This window comes from Mizuhopecten yessoensis, unplaced genomic scaffold (assembly GCF_002113885.1).
Source record: "Mizuhopecten yessoensis strain PY_sf001 unplaced genomic scaffold, ASM211388v2 scaffold716251, whole genome shotgun sequence".
NCBI classification, from domain to species: domain Eukaryota; kingdom Metazoa; phylum Mollusca; class Bivalvia; order Pectinida; family Pectinidae; genus Mizuhopecten; species Mizuhopecten yessoensis.
Window position 1 is genome coordinate 228,181 of NW_018480023.1, and position 20,909 is coordinate 249,089.

General features: G+C 35.7%; 2 long non-coding RNA genes across 2 annotated transcripts; both read right to left on the reverse strand.

Moving 5' to 3' along the window:
• Positions 1-1,486: 1,486 nt before the first annotated feature.
• LOC110442339 lies at positions 1,487-6,467 on the reverse strand. The gene is made up of 3 exons (XR_002462006.1): positions 6,338-6,467; positions 2,409-2,490; positions 1,487-2,032 (listed from the first exon to the last, which is right to left on the reverse strand). It is a non-coding gene; the product is annotated as an uncharacterized LOC110442339 (long non-coding RNA).
• Positions 6,468-10,489: 4,022 nt separating this feature from the next.
• Positions 10,490-17,176, reverse strand: LOC110442338. The gene is made up of 5 exons (XR_002462005.1): positions 17,018-17,176; positions 15,726-15,807; positions 11,896-15,358; positions 11,375-11,456; positions 10,490-11,021 (listed from the first exon to the last, which is right to left on the reverse strand). It is a non-coding gene; the product is annotated as an uncharacterized LOC110442338 (long non-coding RNA).
• Positions 17,177-20,909: the final 3,733 nt, after the last annotated feature.

The following is a 20,909-nucleotide window of genomic DNA, read 5'->3' on the forward strand; positions in this document are numbered from 1 at the left end:
ATTATTTGCTTTGTTTTACAAACGACATTTTAGCTAATTATACATTTTCTCTCAATCCTCGACATAGTTTTATCTCTTGTATCCAAAATATCGAATTAATATTTTGATTTTGAATTATGTAACAGAGACACCCAAGGCCATTCCTGGTATCGGTACTGATGAGGCTCCCAACTGTTTCCAAGTTGTGACCTAGACACTAAGTCTCTAGATATAGGTGTATGATCAGACGACAGGGTCAGTTCTACTGCCACGAGTGTGTTTGTTTCTTTATTCTCAGCAATGGTATATATGGTTACAAGGTGTTGATCTCGACATTTTCAAAGATATGACTCGGAAACTAGTTCCCTAGGTGTGTGGCTGGACCCCAAGGGCAATTTAAAACCTTAGTTGTGTTTGTCTCTTTATGTGCAGCAATTATGTATATGGTTATTGGGTTGGGATATACCCGTTTCAATGTTATTACATAGGGACTAAGTATTCAAGGGTTGGGCCAGACCCCAAGGCAAACGCTTGTAGCATTCATTTCAGTGGGGATCTCAATCGTTTCAGTGTTATGACCATGGTAGTAAGTTCACATTCCAAGAAGGCCACCTGTCCTCTAATTGACAGTGTTTTTTTTCAACTTCTCGGCTACCGCCAGGGCGATGGTAACCAACCCTGACAAGAATGATTCTCTCAAGGATTCTTACAGGTGATGTTTTGAAGTATGAAATAACACCCAAGTCTTTCGATAAAAACAGTTTTGACTATTGTGTTTATCTGGCAAACCCTAGCTTGTTTATAATCACTTCGTAGATATAGAAATCGTTTGTCAGTCCGTTAATGTGTCCATGGATCAAAAGATGTGTACAATTCATTGCACAAACCCAGCGACAGCCTTACTTTATAAACCACTCTGTATACCACGGTATGATGAATTTAATTGGTCATCGGTCAAGGTTTAAGGGGCAGTTTCACTCTTTACCACTTTGGAGTTTGAGGTTATCTGTGTGAGCCCCTGCTCATTTATTTTCGGTTTTTCTCGTATGTTCCAATTTATCAAATTAATCCATTTACCATGGCTTTATTCACAACAACAAAATTTAAGGCGATATTTTTTAAATAGTTCGAATCGAAAATGTTCCAGCCAATCAAAGGCCACAGTGACTAATTTGGATTTAGATTTTCGGATCAGGACTAAAGGTAAAAACAGTTGTTGGGGACCTCATCAACAACTTTTGTATTATGTTTGAAGTGAAGCACTTTGGCCATTCTTGAGAGAGTTTCGAAAATGTCTCGCTCAAATAAAATCTTTGATTTTCGAACTGGTACGAAACTTCAAATATTTGGTCGGGACGTCATAAGGAACATTTGTACCTAGTTTGAAGTCCATCAGTTTATTGGTTCTAAAGAAAAAGTCGAAAATGTAAATTGTTAACGAACGGCAGTGGACCAAGACAGATACCAAAAGACTCCGTGATCATTTGAGCTACACTAAAAACAATCGAGACATTTTGTCTATGTATTTTTTTTTAATAAACTTAGAAAACAACAACACTGACACAAGAAGATAATAATTAAATATTACAAATTGAATTTTGTTTGGATCATAATTATGCCCATTGACTGCATACGACTAATCTCCATTATATACCCGAAAAAATAGTCCACCTTTCCGCACTAGAATACCCTTTCCTAGAACATTCTGACTTTCTGTCCAATTTTGTAGATATTAAGAAAATACACATTGACTTGATCTAATTCTGGCCCTTGTGTATCCTGCCATCATTTTGATAATCTAGACCAATGAAGTGTATAAACAAGTAAGAAAGACAATAATTGAGACATGTGTGAGTTGAAATAAGGCTACCGAGAAACAAAATCCTGTCATCATCTTATGTAGTGTATACTGGTTTGCAGCAACCGTGTCTTTATTCACCACATTTACACACGAACGAATCGAACGCGCTTGTAAAAATTACGCCTCCAATATAACCGACACCTGCTCTAGCACCACAGCAAGCCAAGGAACCAAACCAGGCGGAACCAACTCCTGAAACAAACAATTTATGGTTTTCAATATTGCAGAGTTTAATTACCGCGTACATGCTGTTATACAATATACATATATGTACTAGTATATCCAAGTGCTGGTAATAAATATTAACACACAGCGTTAATGAAAACGCTAAGATGTAAATATTTTGGACCTCATATATCCATTCCGAATAAAACGAAAACCAATTGAAAGTAACCTATTCCAGTGGCCCTATGTTATGCATAAGATTCCATCAATATTATTCAAACGTATCATAGGAAGTAACACTTTATTCGATTTGACAAAGGAAACACAAGGTATTTACATTTTGTATCAATAACAAGGAAAACTTTGGGAATAACAAGCTGGAAAATACATAGTATAACCTTACCTGTCACCACCAGCATCATCATCAAGAGAACTATCGTCACCATTTGTCTGTAATCCATGTTTATAACGCGAATGTCAGAGCTCTGTAGGGAAGACAATACAGATACAAGAAATAACCTAGACATTCAATCAGGAACAGGAGATCATTTTTATTTTAAAACACAGAAATACACACAGGATCAGAATTGGCAGAAATTGAGAAACATAAATGCGTTATTTCTGTATAAGGTCTTCATTGTTGTGTTATGTTATTATTGCATATTTATTAAGCAGTATAATACCAAGTAGATTACGGAATTTTAAGTCAGATAATGAATTCAAAAACGATTTACCTCCATTGCACTTTCGTTATTTACTTCTTAGAATCACAGAAATTTCATTTTCTTTTCCGACTTAGATTTTATCTATTCAAACAATTCAACATTTTTTCTTTACTATTTTGTAAAATCCGTCAATTATATTCCTAGTTTTTTTTAATTCGTATGCTGCGAATACATGTCACCGAACTGAATATTCGCCTCAACTGCAGAATTAATTGCTCAAACAGAACGTAGGCCTACCTTCCTACGTGGCAGCACCGTATAGACTGTGCAACTCCGTTGTCGTCAAACGTTACACAAACAAATCCATATATGTATTTATAACCAAATGCTAATTTTCTACCCTATTGATAAAGAGAAAATAGTTGTAAACCGGTTTGAAACCTAATATGCAGTATCATCGAAATATATATGGTAAAACCCTTGTCATGGCTCGGTTCCAAATACTGCACAAGCGTATCAGATTTGTATTGAATGATTTCAAGATTTTTATTGACACTCAGACACATAATATGTGTTACATGAGGAAATAAAGTTGCAGATATGGAAAATGAAGTACAATATACATATTTGTATACACATGTATAACTGAAAGAATGGGCAGTTATAAAGTAACATGATATGACATACAATGAAAAATCCAACGCAAACATAAAACACTTACATATAATTCCCAAGTTATTGAACTATTAACAGTTATACATATGCATCATTCACAAAAGAGTAGCCATTTTGGTTAGGAAAATAGATATACCTGTCAGAACTCGTTGATTGCATAATGATAAAAGACCTTTAAACTTGTAAATATTTGGGTTTGTACAATAATAACGAGGAATATATTTGTTACGTAACGTGGATATAGTTATATTATTGCATTCAAATAGATAATGAAATTCATCCCCGAAATGAGAATATCTATTTATAACAGGTAAATATATGGTATGGTAATCTGCAGCGCATAAAAGACAACACGACTGTATTTCACAAATGAACGTGTAAATTTGTGTGTTTTGTCAATAGTACTCTCTGGGGACATTCTCTTCTTATTTTACTGAACATATCTCATGAACAAATATAATTGGGCAACAAACCTAGTTATCGTCTTTCACAAAGTTAACGGACAAATCGTCCGTACTTTTAAAAAGTGTAAACAAGATATATCTTATGAAATCCAAATGAATTTTACATTTAACTCCGTGAAAGTGAATTAAGGTCATCCATTTAAACAAACTTGGTAACCCTTACCCATGCAGGCTGCAGGCACACAGGCCAAATACCATCACCCTTGACCTTTTGGGAAAGAATTTGTTCAACGATTTTGACACGTTTGACCTTTGTGGCCTTGAAAGTAGGTCAGAGTTTTTCTTTTGAAAAACAACTTGGTAGCCTTCAACCTAGTATGCTACTGGCCAGATATCATCACCCTTGTGCTAAAACGCTTGTGTAACAAACGCGACAACAAATTACATGCCATTTACACCATTTGCGTATGAGTAGAAGAGAGATTGAGATTGGGACGGGGGAAATAGGTGGGGTTTGGTTATGTGAGCCTCTGTTTACTTTGTTTTATTATAACTGAATTATTATGAGAATAGCTTGATATCCACTGCCTTGGAGTTAACTCGACTTCAGAAGAGGAAAGATTTGGTTGAACACAATTCCAGCATGTACATGGCGAGGATTCTATATTATCTTTTCTTAATCTCAATCCATATACTAGATAAATGGAGCATGCGTACAGGGGCCTTAAGTTGTACTGAATTAGTACTGTAGCTTCATGTATTATGTTAAATGAACTGTAATATCAAACACTTGAAAAAAAGTTTACCTGTATATTTCGGTCATACAGTTTACAATATTGACATTTGTGCTGCAATGTAAATAACAAACTACACCAAGTTAACTTTGTTTTGGGTCCTCAGACCACCGGTTCGATTCGTCGGTAAGTACACGTATACTATAATCTAATAGGTATATTGACAGTCATAGGTACGAGCCTCGTCTGTCGACACACCTATACTATAATCTAATAGGTGTATTGACAGTCACAGGTAGGAGCATCGTCTGTCAATACACCTATACTATAATCTAATAGGTATATTGACAGTCACGGGTACGAGCCTCGTCTGTCGATACACCTATACTATATTCTAATAGGTTTATTGACAGTCACAGGTACGAGCCTCGTCTGTCGACACACCTATACTATAATCTAATAGGTGTGTTGACAGTCACAGGTAGGAGCATCGTCTGTCAATACCCCTATACTATAATCTAATAGGTATATTGACAGACACAGGTACGAGCCTCGTCTGTCGATACACCTATACTATAATCTAATAGGTGGATTGACAGTCACAGGTACGAGCCTCGTCTGTTAATACACCTATACTATGGTCTAATAGGTGTATTAACAGTCACAGGTACGAGCCTCGTCTGTCGATACACCTATCCTATAATCTAATAGGTGTATTGACAGTCACAGGGACGAGCCTCGTCTGTCGATACACCTATACTATATTCTAATAGGTTTATTGACAGTCACAGGTACGAGCCTCGTCTGTTAATACACCTATACTATGGTCTAATAGGTGTATTAACAGTCACAGGTACGAGCCTCGTCTGTCGATACCCCTATACTATAATCTAATAGGTGTATGGGCAGTCACAGGTCCGAGCCTCGTCTGTCAATACACCTATACTATGGTCTAATAGGTGTATTAACAGTCACAGGTACGAGCCTCGTCTGTCGATACCCCTATACTATAATCTAATAGGTGTATTGGCAGTCACAGGTACGAGCCTCGTCTGTCAATACACCTATCCTATAATCTAATAGGTATATTGACAGTCACAGGTACGAGCCTCGTCTTTTAATACACCTATACTATGGGCTAATAGGTGTATTGACAGTCACAGGTACGAGCCTCGTCTTTTAATACACCTATACTATGGTATAATAGGTATATTGACAGTCACAGGTACGAGCCTCGTCTGTTAATACACCTATACTATGGTCTAATAGGTGTATTGACAGTTACAGGTACGAGCCTCGTCTGTCGATACACCTATACTATAATCTAATAGGTGAACAGACGAGGCTAGTACCTGTGATCCAAAAACAAAAATGAGCAGGTAGTACGACACGATGCGGTTCATGTCATTTACCTGTAATGCATTTGGAATCCATATCGCCTATAAACCGCATATGCAAGTTTGATGTCATATATATATAGCACAATCGTTTCAAAACACAGAAATTCACTTAAGCTCAGAATGGCGGATAGTTGTCTTAAAGAATTTAAATATATTCACTTGTTTCTGTTAAAAGGCTCTAATGGTAGGTTATTTCATCATTTTGTACAACATAAGGGATTAAAGAATTGCGGACATATTCTCATATAACAATTCGCGGAAAATGGTTTCAAAATACATTTTATCGCCATCGCATTTTCGTTATTTACTTCTTGGAATCACAGGAATTTACTTTTCTTTTCTGAATGTAATTTTATCCATTAAAATCATTTCACACATTTGCTTTGCTAATTTGTAATAATTATCAATCATATCCCTAGTGTTTTAGTTTAGTTCTAATGCTGCAAATACTTACGTATCACCGAACTGAATATTCACCACAACTGCAGAATTAATTGCTCAAACAGAAACGTAGACCTACTTTGCTACGTGGCAGCACCGTATAGACTGTGCAACTCCGTTGTCGTCAACAGTTTAGCAAACAAATCGGAAATGTATTTTTATTGCAAAATGACAATGCTCTATCCTGTTGACAAAGAGGAAGTAATTGTAAACCGGTTTTGAAACCTACTACGCAGTATCATCGAAATATATAAGGTAGAACCTTTTTATGGTTCGGTTTAAAATGATGAATAAGCGTATGAGTTTTGTTTTAGAACCTATATTGAGAACAGGTAAATACCAGGTTTGATCATCTGCAGCGCATAGAAAAGCAACATGACCGTATTTCACAGACAGACATAGACACGTAGCTAAGTGCACGTAAGTTACGTAGGGGGTGTTTCACGAAACCGTACGTAACTTTTCACATTTACGTACAGGTTTACATGCCCATAAATTATACCGGAAGTGAATTATCCAAAATGATGTGATCATCCTTAGGTTTGAAGCGGTTACAATCGTGGACAGAACTTTTAGAAGTGGAACTCTCTAGTGTCATTTGTTCACCTAATTAGAGCCCCATTTAACTACAGATACCTGAGCATTTGTTACAGCTATACTTGGACCTAAACTAAGATGTTCAAAGTAATTTTACATGTTTAAGGGGTTTAGATCGACTTCCGGAAAAAAGGACGACCCGAATGATCATATATAGCAGAAGGGAGGAAAGATCTCGATGTCGACCCCACCTAACTTTCTTGCCTCAAAAACAACATTTCTAGTTGATCTACAGGAAAACGTTTAGTACCGTGGGAATGATGGATAAGTTTTCTTTTAAAAACCTCTTATATGCACGTAAAATGTATTCTCCTTCGGTGGACATGAACTCCGTTTCCTCCAAAAACACACGCCATTTCAGATTTTCAAAGTTTTTTCGCAGTCAGCCTGCCACGTCATTTTCTATTGTGACGTTATGCTCAAGGCATTTGTTTCCTCCATCGATAAAACATGATGCATTTCCCGAGTGAGAAACATGTCCCCAAACTCGTGATGATTAGTTATGTTTATATAACTCTCGTTAGTTAATTTTCAAATTGTAAAGACACTCGGTAAACCTACTGTATTTATACAATTTGAAGATTAACTAACTCGATTTAGATAAACATGGTAACCAACCACCACTCGGTGGGGAGCCTCAATTCTGCAGATGTACGCAAAAAGTCGATAAAATGGGAAATATTAAGAACTGTACAAATATATTTATTTTTGAATTACAAGATAATTTAGTTATGTCAAATTGATAATTACCTCTTTTGTTCAAGGACGTTGATTTGTTAATACACCTTTAATTAACTGAATGACTCGCATTCGTCAGATGTACTTGAGATTGAAACTTGAAATAATGCCTTCAAATTAGAGACTTGTTCTGTTTGTATGTGCAGATAACCTGGGTTTGAAGCCTTTTTAGAGGCCAGGTTGAGTTAATTGTTATTTTGAATACAATGTATTTATTAATGGGCTAATTATATGATGTACAAGAATATCTCTCAATGTCTAAAATGCTCTTTCATTGTTAAAATTAAACCAACTGGATAATTGTTTTTGTGTTACTGCTTTATGCACATTCGGACCAAAAGCTGAAAGCTTAATAGAAAAATAAAAACGGTCATAGCGTCGACAACAATGAATAAAATTGAAGGCAGACAGGAATAAAAACATATCCAACATTCTGTTCTCAATCTCATTTCATGCTATAAAAGACTCATTATTTTGTCAACAGTTGATTTTGAAACAACATGTTTTAATGGTATTAAAATATAAGGTGGGCGCTCATTGTAGTTTCAAAAGTTGGTCACATTTAGGAATACGTCCATTCTCCACTTTTCCCTCTTTTCAGTTAAGTATCTCCTGCGAAATATGTCATGTACTACATGCACTGCAGTAGTTCTCTGGTCTGACATGAGACAGTATGGGGGACAGGACCTTGGCATTCCTACTTCTGGTCTTAATGCCACATGACACTTTCTACCTCACATCTTGTATGCTATTTTACCAAAAATATCGGATTCCAGCCACCAAACCTATCGGTCATTTAGATAAATTTTCATATTATTGTCAGATTTTTAGAATTTAAGTTAATTCATCTTTATTACAAAATTTCATTTCATAACATTCATTTTGGTTACAAAATGATTGAAATGTTTATGTCTGTGAACCATTTTTGTAAGGAAATTGGCTGTAATGTCGTATAACTAAAGTAAACGTCGCTTTGTAACATTTTAATAACTAAAGTTTAAGTTCATTATATCCAGCTCACTTGTCTCAATTGAGCACTTACCTTGAATTTCTATATTGTACCGTAACAAACGTACATGATGTTGCTAATTATGTACTAGAATTAAATTATTCAATTTAATCGCAACTACTTTTGATCACAATAATCAGTCCTATTTTGCTATCAGAAAACCGTTGTTCATTAAATCGAACGTTAAGTCATACAGTTTGGAAATTGAGTTCAACTGCATATCACATATCGAATGTCTTCTTACTCTTCCTGATACGCAAGAATACACGGAAGTCTATCTTGCCCTATTCAACAAAGATATTAAATATGTATTATTTGCTTTGTTTTACAAACGACAATTTAGCTAAATTATACATTTTCTCTCAATCCTCAACATAGTTTTATCTCTTGTATCCAAAATATCGAATTAATATTTTGATTTTGAATTATGTAACAGAGACACATAAGGCCATTCCTCGTATCGGTACTGATGAGGCTCCCAACTGTTTCAAAGTTGGGACCTAGACACTAAGTCTCTAGATATAGGTGTATGATCAGACCACAGGGTCAGTTCTACTGCCACGATTATGTTTGTTTCTTTATTCTCAGCAATGGTATATATGGTTACAAGGTGTTGATCTCGACTCAGAACATAATTCCCTAAGGGTGTGGCTGGACCCCAAGGGCAATTTAAAACATTAATTGTGTTTGTCTCTTTATCTCCAGCAATTGTATATATGGTTATTGGGTTGGTATATACCCGTTTCAATGTTATTACCTAGGGACTAAGTCTTCAAGGGTTGGGCCAGACCCCAAGGCAAGCGCTTGTAGCATTCATTTCTTTACGTCAAGCAATGGTGTATATTCAAGAGGTGGGGATCTAAATCGTTTCAGTGTTATGACCATGGTAGTAAGTTCACATTCCAAGAAGGCCACCTGTCCTCTGATTGACAGTGATTTTTTTCAACTTCTCAGCTACCACCAGGGCGATGGTAACCAACCCTGACAAGAATGATTCTCTCAAGGATTCTTACAGGTGATGTTTTGAAGGATGAAATAACACCCAAGTCTTTTGATGAAAACAGTTTTGGCTATTGTGTTTATCTGGCAAACCCTAGCTTGTTTATAATCACTTCGTAGGCTGGATATAGAAATCGTTTGTCAGTCCGTTAATGTGTCCATAGATCAAAGGATGTGTACAATTCATTGCACAAACCCAGCGACAGCCTTACTTTATAAACCACTCTATATTCCGCGGTATGATGAATTTAATTGGTCATCGGTTAAGGTTTAAGGGGCAGTTTCACTCTTTACCACTTTGGAGTTTGAGGTTATCTGTATGAGCCCCTGCTCATTTATTTTCGGTTTTTTCCTTATGTTCCAATTTATCAAATTAATCCATTTACCATGGCTTTATTTACAACAACAAAATTTAAGGCGATATGTTTTAAATAGTTCGAATCGAAAATGTTCCAGCCAATCAAAGGCCACAGTGACTAATTTGGATTTAGATTTTCGGATCAGGACTAAAGGTAAAAACAGTTGTTGGGGACCTCATCAACAACTTTTGTGTTATGTTTGAAGTGAAGCACTTTGGCCATTCTTGAGAGAGTTTCAAAAATATCTCGCTCAAATAGAGGCCTTAATTGGTGGTCATCTTTGATTTTCGAACTGGTTCGAAACTTCAAATATTTGGTCGGGACGTCATAAGGAACATTTGTACCTAGTTTGAAGTCCATCAGAGTTTATTGGTTCTAAAGAAAAAGTCGAAAATGTCAATTGTTAACGAACGGCAGTGGACCAAGACAGATACCAAAAGACTCCGTGATCATTTGAGCTAAAAACAATCGAGACATTTTGTCTATGTATTTTTTTTAATAAACTTAGAAAACAACAACACTGACACAAGAAGATAATAATTAAATATTACAAATTGAATTTTGTTTGGATCATAATTATGCCCATTGACTGCATACAACTAATCTCCATTATATACCCGAAAAAATAGTCCACCTTTCCGCACTAGAATACCCTTTCCTAGAACATTCTGACTTTCTCTCCAATGCATACAGTTATTGAGAGTTTTGTAGATATTAAGAAAACAAACATTGGCTTGATCTAATTCTGGCCATCGTATATCCAGCCATCAGTTGGATAATCTAGACCAAGTAAGAAAGACAATAATTAAGACAGGTGTGAGTTGAAATAAGGCGACGGAGAAACAAAAACCTGTCATCATCTTATGTAGTGTATATTCACAAACATTTACACAAGGTCCAATCGAACGCGCTTGTTAAAATTGCGCCTCCATAATAACGGGCAACTCCTCTAGCAGCACAGCAAGCAATGTAACCACCCCAGGCGGAACCAACTCCTGAAACAAACAATTTATGGTTTTCAATATTGCTGAGTCGAATTTCCACGTACATGCTGTTATATATAAGAATATACAATATACATATATGAACACAGAGCGTTAATGAAAACGCTAAGATGTAAATATTTTACCTCATATATCCATTCGGAATACACAGATAACCAATTGAAAGTAACCTGTTCCAGTGGCCCTATGTTATGCATAAGATTCCATCAATATTATTCGAACGTATCATAGGAAGTAACACTTTATTCGATTTGACAAAGGAAACACAAGGTATTTACATTTTGTATCAATAACAAGGAAAACTTTGGGAATAACAAGCTGGAAAATACATAGTATAACCTTACCTGTCACCACCAGCATCATCATCAAGAGAACTATCGTCACCATTTGTCTGTAATCCATGTTTATAACGCGAATACCAGAGCTCTGCAAGGAGGACAATACAGATACAAGAAATAACCTAGACATTCAATCAGGAACAGGAGATCATTTTTATTTTAAAACACAGAAATACACACAGGATCAGAATTGGCAGAAATTGAGAAACATAAATGCGTTATTTCTGTATAAGGTCTCCATTGTTGTGTTATGTTATTATTGCATATTTATTAAGCAGTATAATACCAAGTAGATTACGGAATTTTAAGTACATAATCTCTTATAATAATTCTCAGAAAGTGAATTCAAAAAACGATTTACCTCCATTGCACTTTCGTTATTTACTTCTTAGAATCACAGAAATTTCATTTTCTTTTCCGACTTAGATTTTATCTATTCAAACAATTTAACATTTTTTCTTTACTATTTTGTAAAATCCGTCAATTATATTCCTAGTTGTTTTAATTCGTATGCTGCGAATACTTACATGTCACCGAACTGAATATTCGCCTCAACTGCAGAATTAATTGCTCAAACAGAAACGTAGGCCTACCTTCCTACGTGGCAGCACCGTATAGACTGTGCAACTCCGTTGTCGTCAAACGTTACACAAACAAATCCATATATGTATTTGTAACCAAATGCCAATTTTCTACCCTATTGATAAAGAGAAAGTAGTTGTAAACCGGTTTTGAAACCTAATACGCAGTATCATCGAAATATATATGGTAAAACCCTTGTCATGGCTCAGTTCCAAATACTGCACAAGCGTATCAGATTTGTATTGAATGATTTCAAGATTTTTATTGACACTCAGACACATAATATGGGTTACATGAGGAAATAAATTTGCAGATATGGAAAATGAAGTACAATATACATATTTGTATACACATGTATAACTGAAAGAATGGACAGTTATAAAGTAACATGATATGACATACAATGAAAAATACAACACAAACATAAAAAACCTACATATAATTCCCAAGTTATTGAACTGTTAACAGTTACACATATGCATCATTCACAAAAGAGGAGCCATTTTGGTTAGGAAAATAGATATACCTGTCAGAACTCGTTGATTGCATAATGATAAAAGACCTTTAAACTTGTAAATATTTGGGTTTGTACAATAATAACGAGGAATATATTTGTTACGTAAGGTGGATATAGTTATATTATTGCATTCAAATAGATAGTGAACTTTCATCCCCGAAATGAGAATATCTATTTATAACAGGTAAATATATGGTATGGTAATCTGCAGCGCATAAAAGACAACACGACTGTATTTCACAAATGAACGTGTAAATTTGTGTGTTTTGTCAATAGTACTCTCTGGGGACATTCTCTTCTTATTTTACTGAACATATCTCATTAACAAATATAATTGGGCAACAAACCTAGTTAATGTCTTTCACAAAGTTAACGGACAAATCGTCCGTACTTTTAAAAAGTGTGTACAAGATATATCTTATGAAATCCAAATGAATTTTACATTTAACCCCGTGAAAGTGAATTAAGGTCATCCATTTGAACAAACTTGGTAACCCTTACCCATGCAGGCTGCAGGCACACAGGCCAAATACCATCACCCTTGACCTTTTGGACCCTTACCTATGCTTGTTGCAGGCACACAGGCCAAATACCATCACCCTTGACCTTTTGGGAAAGAATTTGTTCAAAGAGTTAGACACGTTTGTCCTTTATGGCCTTGAAAGTAGGTTATTCTTTTGAAAAACAACTTGGTAGCCTTCAACCTAGTATGCTACTGGCCAGATATCATCACCCTTGTGCTAAAACGCTTATGTAACAAACGCGACAACAAATTACATGCCATTTACACCAGAAGAGAGATTGGGATTGGGACGGGGGAAATAGGTGGGGTTTGGTTATGTGAGCCTCTGTTTACTTTGTTTTATTATAACTGAATTATTGTGAGAATAGCTTGATATCCACTGTCTTGGAGTTAACTCGACTTCAGAATTGGAAAGATTTGGTTGAACACAATTCCAGCCAAAATTGATGTTTTTCCTTAATTCATTATTTGACATGTCAGCAGTGTCCTGTCCTTTCATTTGATCAGAGAATAACGGGATATATCATCAGCAATAAATTACCTGACGTCAGACATCAAATCAGTTATGTACAATAGAAATGATTCTGATCATTACAGTTTTTACGACCAATCAAGCAACCGGTTTGTGTATCCCAAACAAATAAGTATTACTTGCACTCAACCAATATTATTTTCACATTAAAGAAAGGTAGTTATAGAATCTCATTGCATCGCCAGTTTTAACTGTAGTAAATTAAGTTTTGCTATGTTTAATATTATGAAAATGATATGCTACAGACTGGAAAATACCATATTAGTATTTCATTATTAATATTGGTCAACTGAAGTTCTTTTGATTTTTTTTAACTTTTCAGAAGTGTACATTCTTAGGGGTTATCAATTTAATTGAAAACCATCCCAGACGACTCTCTGTCTACTATCATTAAGGTAAGATGAAATCATTAGAACATAGTATCACATACACAAGATATTGTGAATTTTGTTAATCAATAGATCAAATCAAAATACAAATTCCAGTTAAAGTCCCTGCTTATATCACAGAAAATTGTTTTAGTTTCCTAACCTTGTCTAGGTGCTTAACAGTTGCGTCGTATATGAACAATAATTTAGAAGGTTAATTCATAGGGCTTAAATTCTGACTTAGTGTTTGAAACAAATATTGTTAAGCCATTTTTTCCCACATAGTGTGTGAACATAAGAGTAACACATATGGATCAATAGATAGATGGGGAAGTGGCTTATTTTGTCTGGTTATGCCTCATAATTTGTTGATTTATTGGAAATGTACGATAAATGATAAGAGCTACAGAAGGTACATCGTATCCTCTGCCTATGCGTGACTTTTCACCCAGAACAAGTTGAGCTAAGATTTTGTATGGCCGGTGAAAGCCATCAACTTGGCACATCTCGCCTCAATGATGGATCATATGTCTTGAAACCCAACAAGCCTCCGTTTGGTTTACCAATTGTCCGACAATAAACTATAAACATTGACGTTATGCTTTTAACAAGATATTTATTTCAATGAATTAAAAGCATCCATCTATCGCCATCGCTTTTCAGCACATTAAATCACCACTCGACATAGCTAAACACACGTCATGTCCCATTCATCGTTAGCACGGCAAGGCATTCTGATCGTGAGCTTGATATAGTAGGATTTCATTTAAATAGTAATTAATAAGAAATCAGTTAAATAGAAATTTGTTTTAGTTGTTTGTTAGCCAATCTTCAAATATGTCAATATAAATTCGTTTACAATCACTCGAAAAAGGAAAAACAACATTTTCATGGTTCGTTTGTTTACATTTATAACACGGGGAGATATTGCTGAAAAGCGAATTCATGATTTGTTGAAAACTAATAACTGAATATATGTAATGTGATAACACATAGCTTTTAACCAAAGAAAAGTGTCGTTACATTGCGAACGTGGTCACATCAAAAATAACACGTATGTAATGATAAGCAATTTTAGTTGATCTTTTTAAACTGTTCTTAATTCCATAACATAGGTTCGTAAGCAGACCTTTTGATCAAGTAAGTGTAAGTTAAGCAAAATAAGTTGTCAATTGTACATATAATCATTTATTTGATTTAGTCTCTGTAGTCATTTGGAATTCATTCTAACAACCTGAAGTAAATTATTTTATACAAAAAAATATTGACTAATTAAGAAATATTCCGTGAAAAGAAAACCATTATCATGTCAGCGAGTTGATGCGTAGTTTCGACAATGGTCGCTATATTTAGTTACATTTGCACACGGTCTTTTCGACTAATCCTGATAACAATACGCCTCCAGTATAACGGGCACCCGCCTGAACAACGCAGCATGAAAAGTCGCCCAGCCACGAGGACAGAGCTCCTGAAATAAACAAGCTTGGGGCTCACAACAATGCTACTTTACTTAAGATAAACATATATTGCGTCCAATGTATATATCTTCAAAAATAAGCGTTATTGAAAACTGCTTAATGTACCTTGATTATCTTACGGTTTTTTCTGAACGTATACCGTTATACAGACCATACTTATTACCAATATTATATGTTGTAAAATATTTACAATCAATAAATGATATATTTCTCAAACGAACCGTAACTCCCAGACACCGATACCTAATTTTTCATAGAAAACACAACTACAGTTGCACAGGTTCGTTGTTAAATTGTACGGATAACGTACGAATACTAATAAACAATTGGGAATGTAGTAACTAGTGAGTAACTCACCAGTCACCAGCAGTAGCAACAGCAAGACTAACCACATCCGAACTTGTCTGTAATCCATAATTGTAGATCGAATCTGAGACTGCTGCAAAGAAAGCAACATGACTAAAAGTGATGACCGAATCATAAAATCAGGGACAGAAGATCCATATCGTTATTGAATATTGTTAGTACGATTGTCTTAGAACATTTATAACAAGAAGGATTAGGAAGGCTTTGGATAACTTTATCCATGAGGAATACAAGTGTCTTTCCTGATCGTTGATACTGTACATTAATGATAATTTAACAATTAATATGTGTTCATAATATAAAGGAGCACACTCCGTAGATGGATCAGGATCACTGTACACGGCGAGGATTCTATATTATCTTATCTTAATCTCAATCCACATACTAGATAAATGGAGCATGCGTACAGGGGCAAATGAACTGTGATATCAAACACTTGAAAAAAAGTTTACCTGTATATTTCAGTCAAATAGTTTACAATATTGACATTTGTGCTGCAATGTAAATAACAAAATACACCTAGTTAACTTTGTTGTGGGTCCTCAGACCACCGGTACGAGCCTCGTCTGTCGATACACCTATACTATAATTAAATAGGTATATTGACAGTCACAGGTACGAGCCTCGTCTGTCGATACACCTATACTATAATCTAATAGGTGTATTGACAGTCACAGGTACGAGCCCCGTCTGTCGATACACCTATACTATCATCTAATAGGTGTATTGACAGTCACAGGTACGAGCCTCGTCTGTCGATACACTGACAGATGAGGCTAGTACCTGTGATCCAAAAACAAAAATGAGCAGGTAATACGACACGATGCGGTTCATGTCATTTACCTGTAATGCATTTGGAATTCATATCGCCTATGAACCGAATATGCAGTTTGATGTCATATATAGAACAATCGTTTCAAAACACAGAAATTTACCAAAGCTCAGAATGGCGGATAGTTGTCTTAAAGAATTTAAATACATTCACTTTTTTTTCTAAAGCACACTGGTAGGTTATTTTATCATTTTGTACAACATAAGGGAAAATGGATTAAAAAATTGCGGACATATTCTCATATAACAATTCGCGGAAAATGGTTTCAAAATACATTTTATCGCCATCGCATTTTCGTTATTTACTTCTTGGAATCACAGGAATTTACTTTTCCTTTCTGAATGTAATTTTATCCATTAAAATCATTTCACACATTTGCTTTGCTATTTTGTAATAATTATCAATCATATCCCTAGTGTTTTAGTTTAGTTCTACTGCTGCAAATACTTACGTATCACCGACCTGAATATTCACCACAACTGCAGAATTAATTGCTCAAACAGAAACGTAGACCTACTTTGCTACGTGGCAGCACCGTATAGACTGTGCAACTCCGTTGTCGTCAACAGTATAGTAAACAAATCGTAAATGTATTTTTATGGCAAAATGACAATGCTCCACCCTGTTCATAAAGAGGAAGTAATTGTAAACCGGTTTTGAAACTCCTAGAAGTTTTATTTCTGTTCGCAATTACTTGACAGCTCGATTACATTAACAGACCAAAGCGGAGAAGATATATTCATCTTGAATAGAAATCCGTATTCAGAACAGATAAATGACTAGTTTGTAAATCGGCGGCGAATAAAAGAAACTATATAACTGTACACGGACAAAGAAGCATCTACATATGTACTTGGCCCACATTCCCGTGTATTGGACTACACTGTAGGTTGATCGTCGGCGACCGTCCGACAGTGCACTCCTATTATACACCTGTTGTTTTTCGAAATAGCTAGTCTATTTTTGAAGTTACTGGCTAGTTTGATTTTCAAAGGGGTCTTTTTTGGGATATTTTTGTGATATGCACTGTTTCATTTAAGAAAATGTATCCTAAATCTCAAATTGAATAGGGCAGCAGACTTATACCCTTTAAGAGCCTTTGACTTGAAATGCGGAAGAGTGGAGTACAGTTAACCGTTAAAGTTTAGATATATATATTATGACGTATATAACGGTTTAATAATATCTAATATAATATATGTAAGGTATATGTCATTTTACGCTAAGTATACAATTTAGCTACATGCATTTTAGATATAGTGCATATTTTTGGTGAAGCATGCATAGTCATTGTGAACCTTTTTACAACAGTTTAGATTAAGCTATTGTTTACATTTTAGCTGTAGAATACCATTTAGTAAAGCATGCATTTTAGGTATAGTAAATATGTAGTTTAGCCATAGGACATATCTAGGTATTGGATTCATTTTAACTACAGTTAACATTAATTAATTGGGTACATGTTTGCTATAGAATACACTTGGCTATACACTGTAGAATATACGTTATCCCTATGTTGTGCCCTAATCAACTGATTTGTCTGCAAGTCGAATAGAAAACGTTGGAGGATAAAGACTAGTTTATTCAGTGAGACTAGAAATGTATGTCTGCCAGGCTGTCTTATCATAAAGACTCGTTAGAAACAACATCAAGGGGCCAGACAAAACACTTACACACAAAGATAAAAACATTAAAAAAATCTTTCAAATTAATAACTTACAAAAAGGAGTAAAAAGGTTATAGACGATTCCACTTATATCCAAATACATTCTTACTTAGCTAAGTAAAGCTAACATTGCTGTCTGAGTATGTCTCTAGTCTCGTAGTGATGCTATGTTATTCTGGTACAATAGGATGAGAGAAAACAGAAGACGATACCAGTTTTAGTGTATAACTTAACTTAAACAAAACGTGCACTAGTTTTACTCAACTACAACGTCATACGCCATTTTGGTGGCGTCGTCAGTATATGTAATTACAAACTTTAGAGGGATAACAGCAAGGCACTGTCAATATTCCATGGAAAGAGAGTAATGCCTTCTGCAACGTGTAACGGTAACTATCCCATCTGTATCCATAATAATCATTTGAATCAAGACATACATTCACTCCACACATGCCTTCCAACAACTTTGTGCTCACACTACCTTGAACACATATATTTTGTTCGTGTTTTTCTGTCTTTCCCATTTACAGTGTAACCAATATATCACAATATAGCAGCTACAATGATATGTATTGACACGTTGGTGATATATGTGAAAATCATTACACTTGTAATGCACTGATCAATTTAAGGAAAAGGTCCCGATGGCCTATATTGAGTCAGACGTGATTTCAAGTAGCATACTTGTTCGTCTCTTCATGCCCGTTAGTTGTATATCTGGTTACAGGATAGGGGACTTCAACTGTTTCCGTATCCTGATCTATATGAACGACGTCTCCATGTAATGACTCAAAGACTAAATCCACTGGTGCCTGCAGGACCAGGGTATTCATGAAAATAATTAAATCATATCGCTGGAATAGAAGTCGGTTAAAGCAATATGACAAAAAAATACCCAATTTGTGACCTTGCCCCGAAACCAGTCATAGCTCACCACCACAACAGGAGGCTTGATTTCCATCATATGATTACTTACACAAGTTTGTGCGAGTGCGTGGATAAGGTCTATTTTCAATGCCGCTCTGGTCTCCATTTGGAGAAGTCTTCTCCTTTTTCTGTATTGTGTTACTACAACCCTTCAAAACTATGACATCCTACAGTTACACTGGTTCACAGTGGTGATGCTCACATGGTTTGTCGTTATGCGACTTCCATTTTTGTACTCCTGCCAGTGCAGTATCCATCATGGTGCTTTCTCTAGGCTTATTCTTCTAGGAGACCCTGTGTGCCTTATGTCGTATCCCTTATGTTTTTAGACAATGGGCTGGTAATCCACGGAAACCAATTCTAGAGTAGCATGTCTTCAATCTTCTTGACTGGCAGGTTTCCTTAAGCACTCGACACTTTCGTTTTTTCTCATGGGTCTTGTCGTATCTCTTCCCAAAACAGTCCGTCCTATCATTGTTGTCTTCGGCTCCATATAGAAAAAGATCTGGTCGTAATTAGATTCTTATTTGCGTGTACGTGTAGCTTATATTTGCCTGGCTTTCCCTCTTTCCCAATTGAGTGTGACAGTTAAGTACCTGGTGGTATTCCATCGGTATCGACTAACAGCCTCTTTGCCTCCAGATCAGGCGTATGCCATTGTAGCATGATTTCCACATACTTGCATCCTTGATATTCTGCCAGGCCCCACTTCAGCAAATTCGTTAACGATTGCAACAGGTCGCACATGGGACTCACCAGGAAGGACATTTCGAATCGCTCCATTATCCTGAGTTCGGTCCAAGTAATTCGTTTCTCTTGAAAGTTCCATCTCGTCCAAACAAACAGATAGCTCATTTCAACGGCGTTTGCTCTTCTGGTCTCTTCCTCCTCATTTCCAACTTACTCCTGCACCATGTTTTGTCTGTTTCTCCTTTTATTTTTTCCGCTGCCTTTGCCAGGCATATAATAAAACATGTTTGGTCTCATGGATCAGCAAACAAAACATTTTGTTTTTATTTCATGTCTTTTTATATAACTGGATATGATATTGGTCAGTGAATGGCAATAAATCGTTCAGTATCAATAATATTCGTATTAATCTAGGTATGACCTGAAACCTGTGAAGATTTCAATATCTCAAGGAATGGGTTGAGGCGGGGGAAACATGTAGCAGCACCGGGCAAAACTCATTGTTGATAAAAACGTCCGCAGCAAATAATCCTGACACATTCATCTCTTTCTCTATAAATTAAAACAAGGATGAGAATCAAGATAAAGAGGTATAGATGCATGGTGATCAATGACGAAAGCCCGATAAATGGAGGAAGAAAAGATAATGCGCATTAATAGGAACCCACCAAATAGTTTTGCTACTGGTACCACGACTATTTATGTGATTCCAGAACAAGAAGAATGTTGAGGACCAGCTAATGAAAAAGCTGAAGTGTTTAGAGAAGACAGGCCTACCAGGGAAGTACAATTGATGGGTTCTGAATGATGCTCCATATCTTTTCTCATTAAACGGTGCTGTTAAGAAAAATAAAAAATAATTAAAACAAGAGGCCCATGGGCCTTAACGGTCACCTGAGTCCTACAGTATTTATTTTTGTTGTTGAAATATGTACCAATTTGAGTAAAAAATAGTTAAGTATAATGTTAACTTAACTTTGTCAGGACCATGAGCTGATCATTCCTAGACCGATTTTAAGTGAGATCGGCCTATTAGAACTTGTTTTTAAGTTTGAAATAG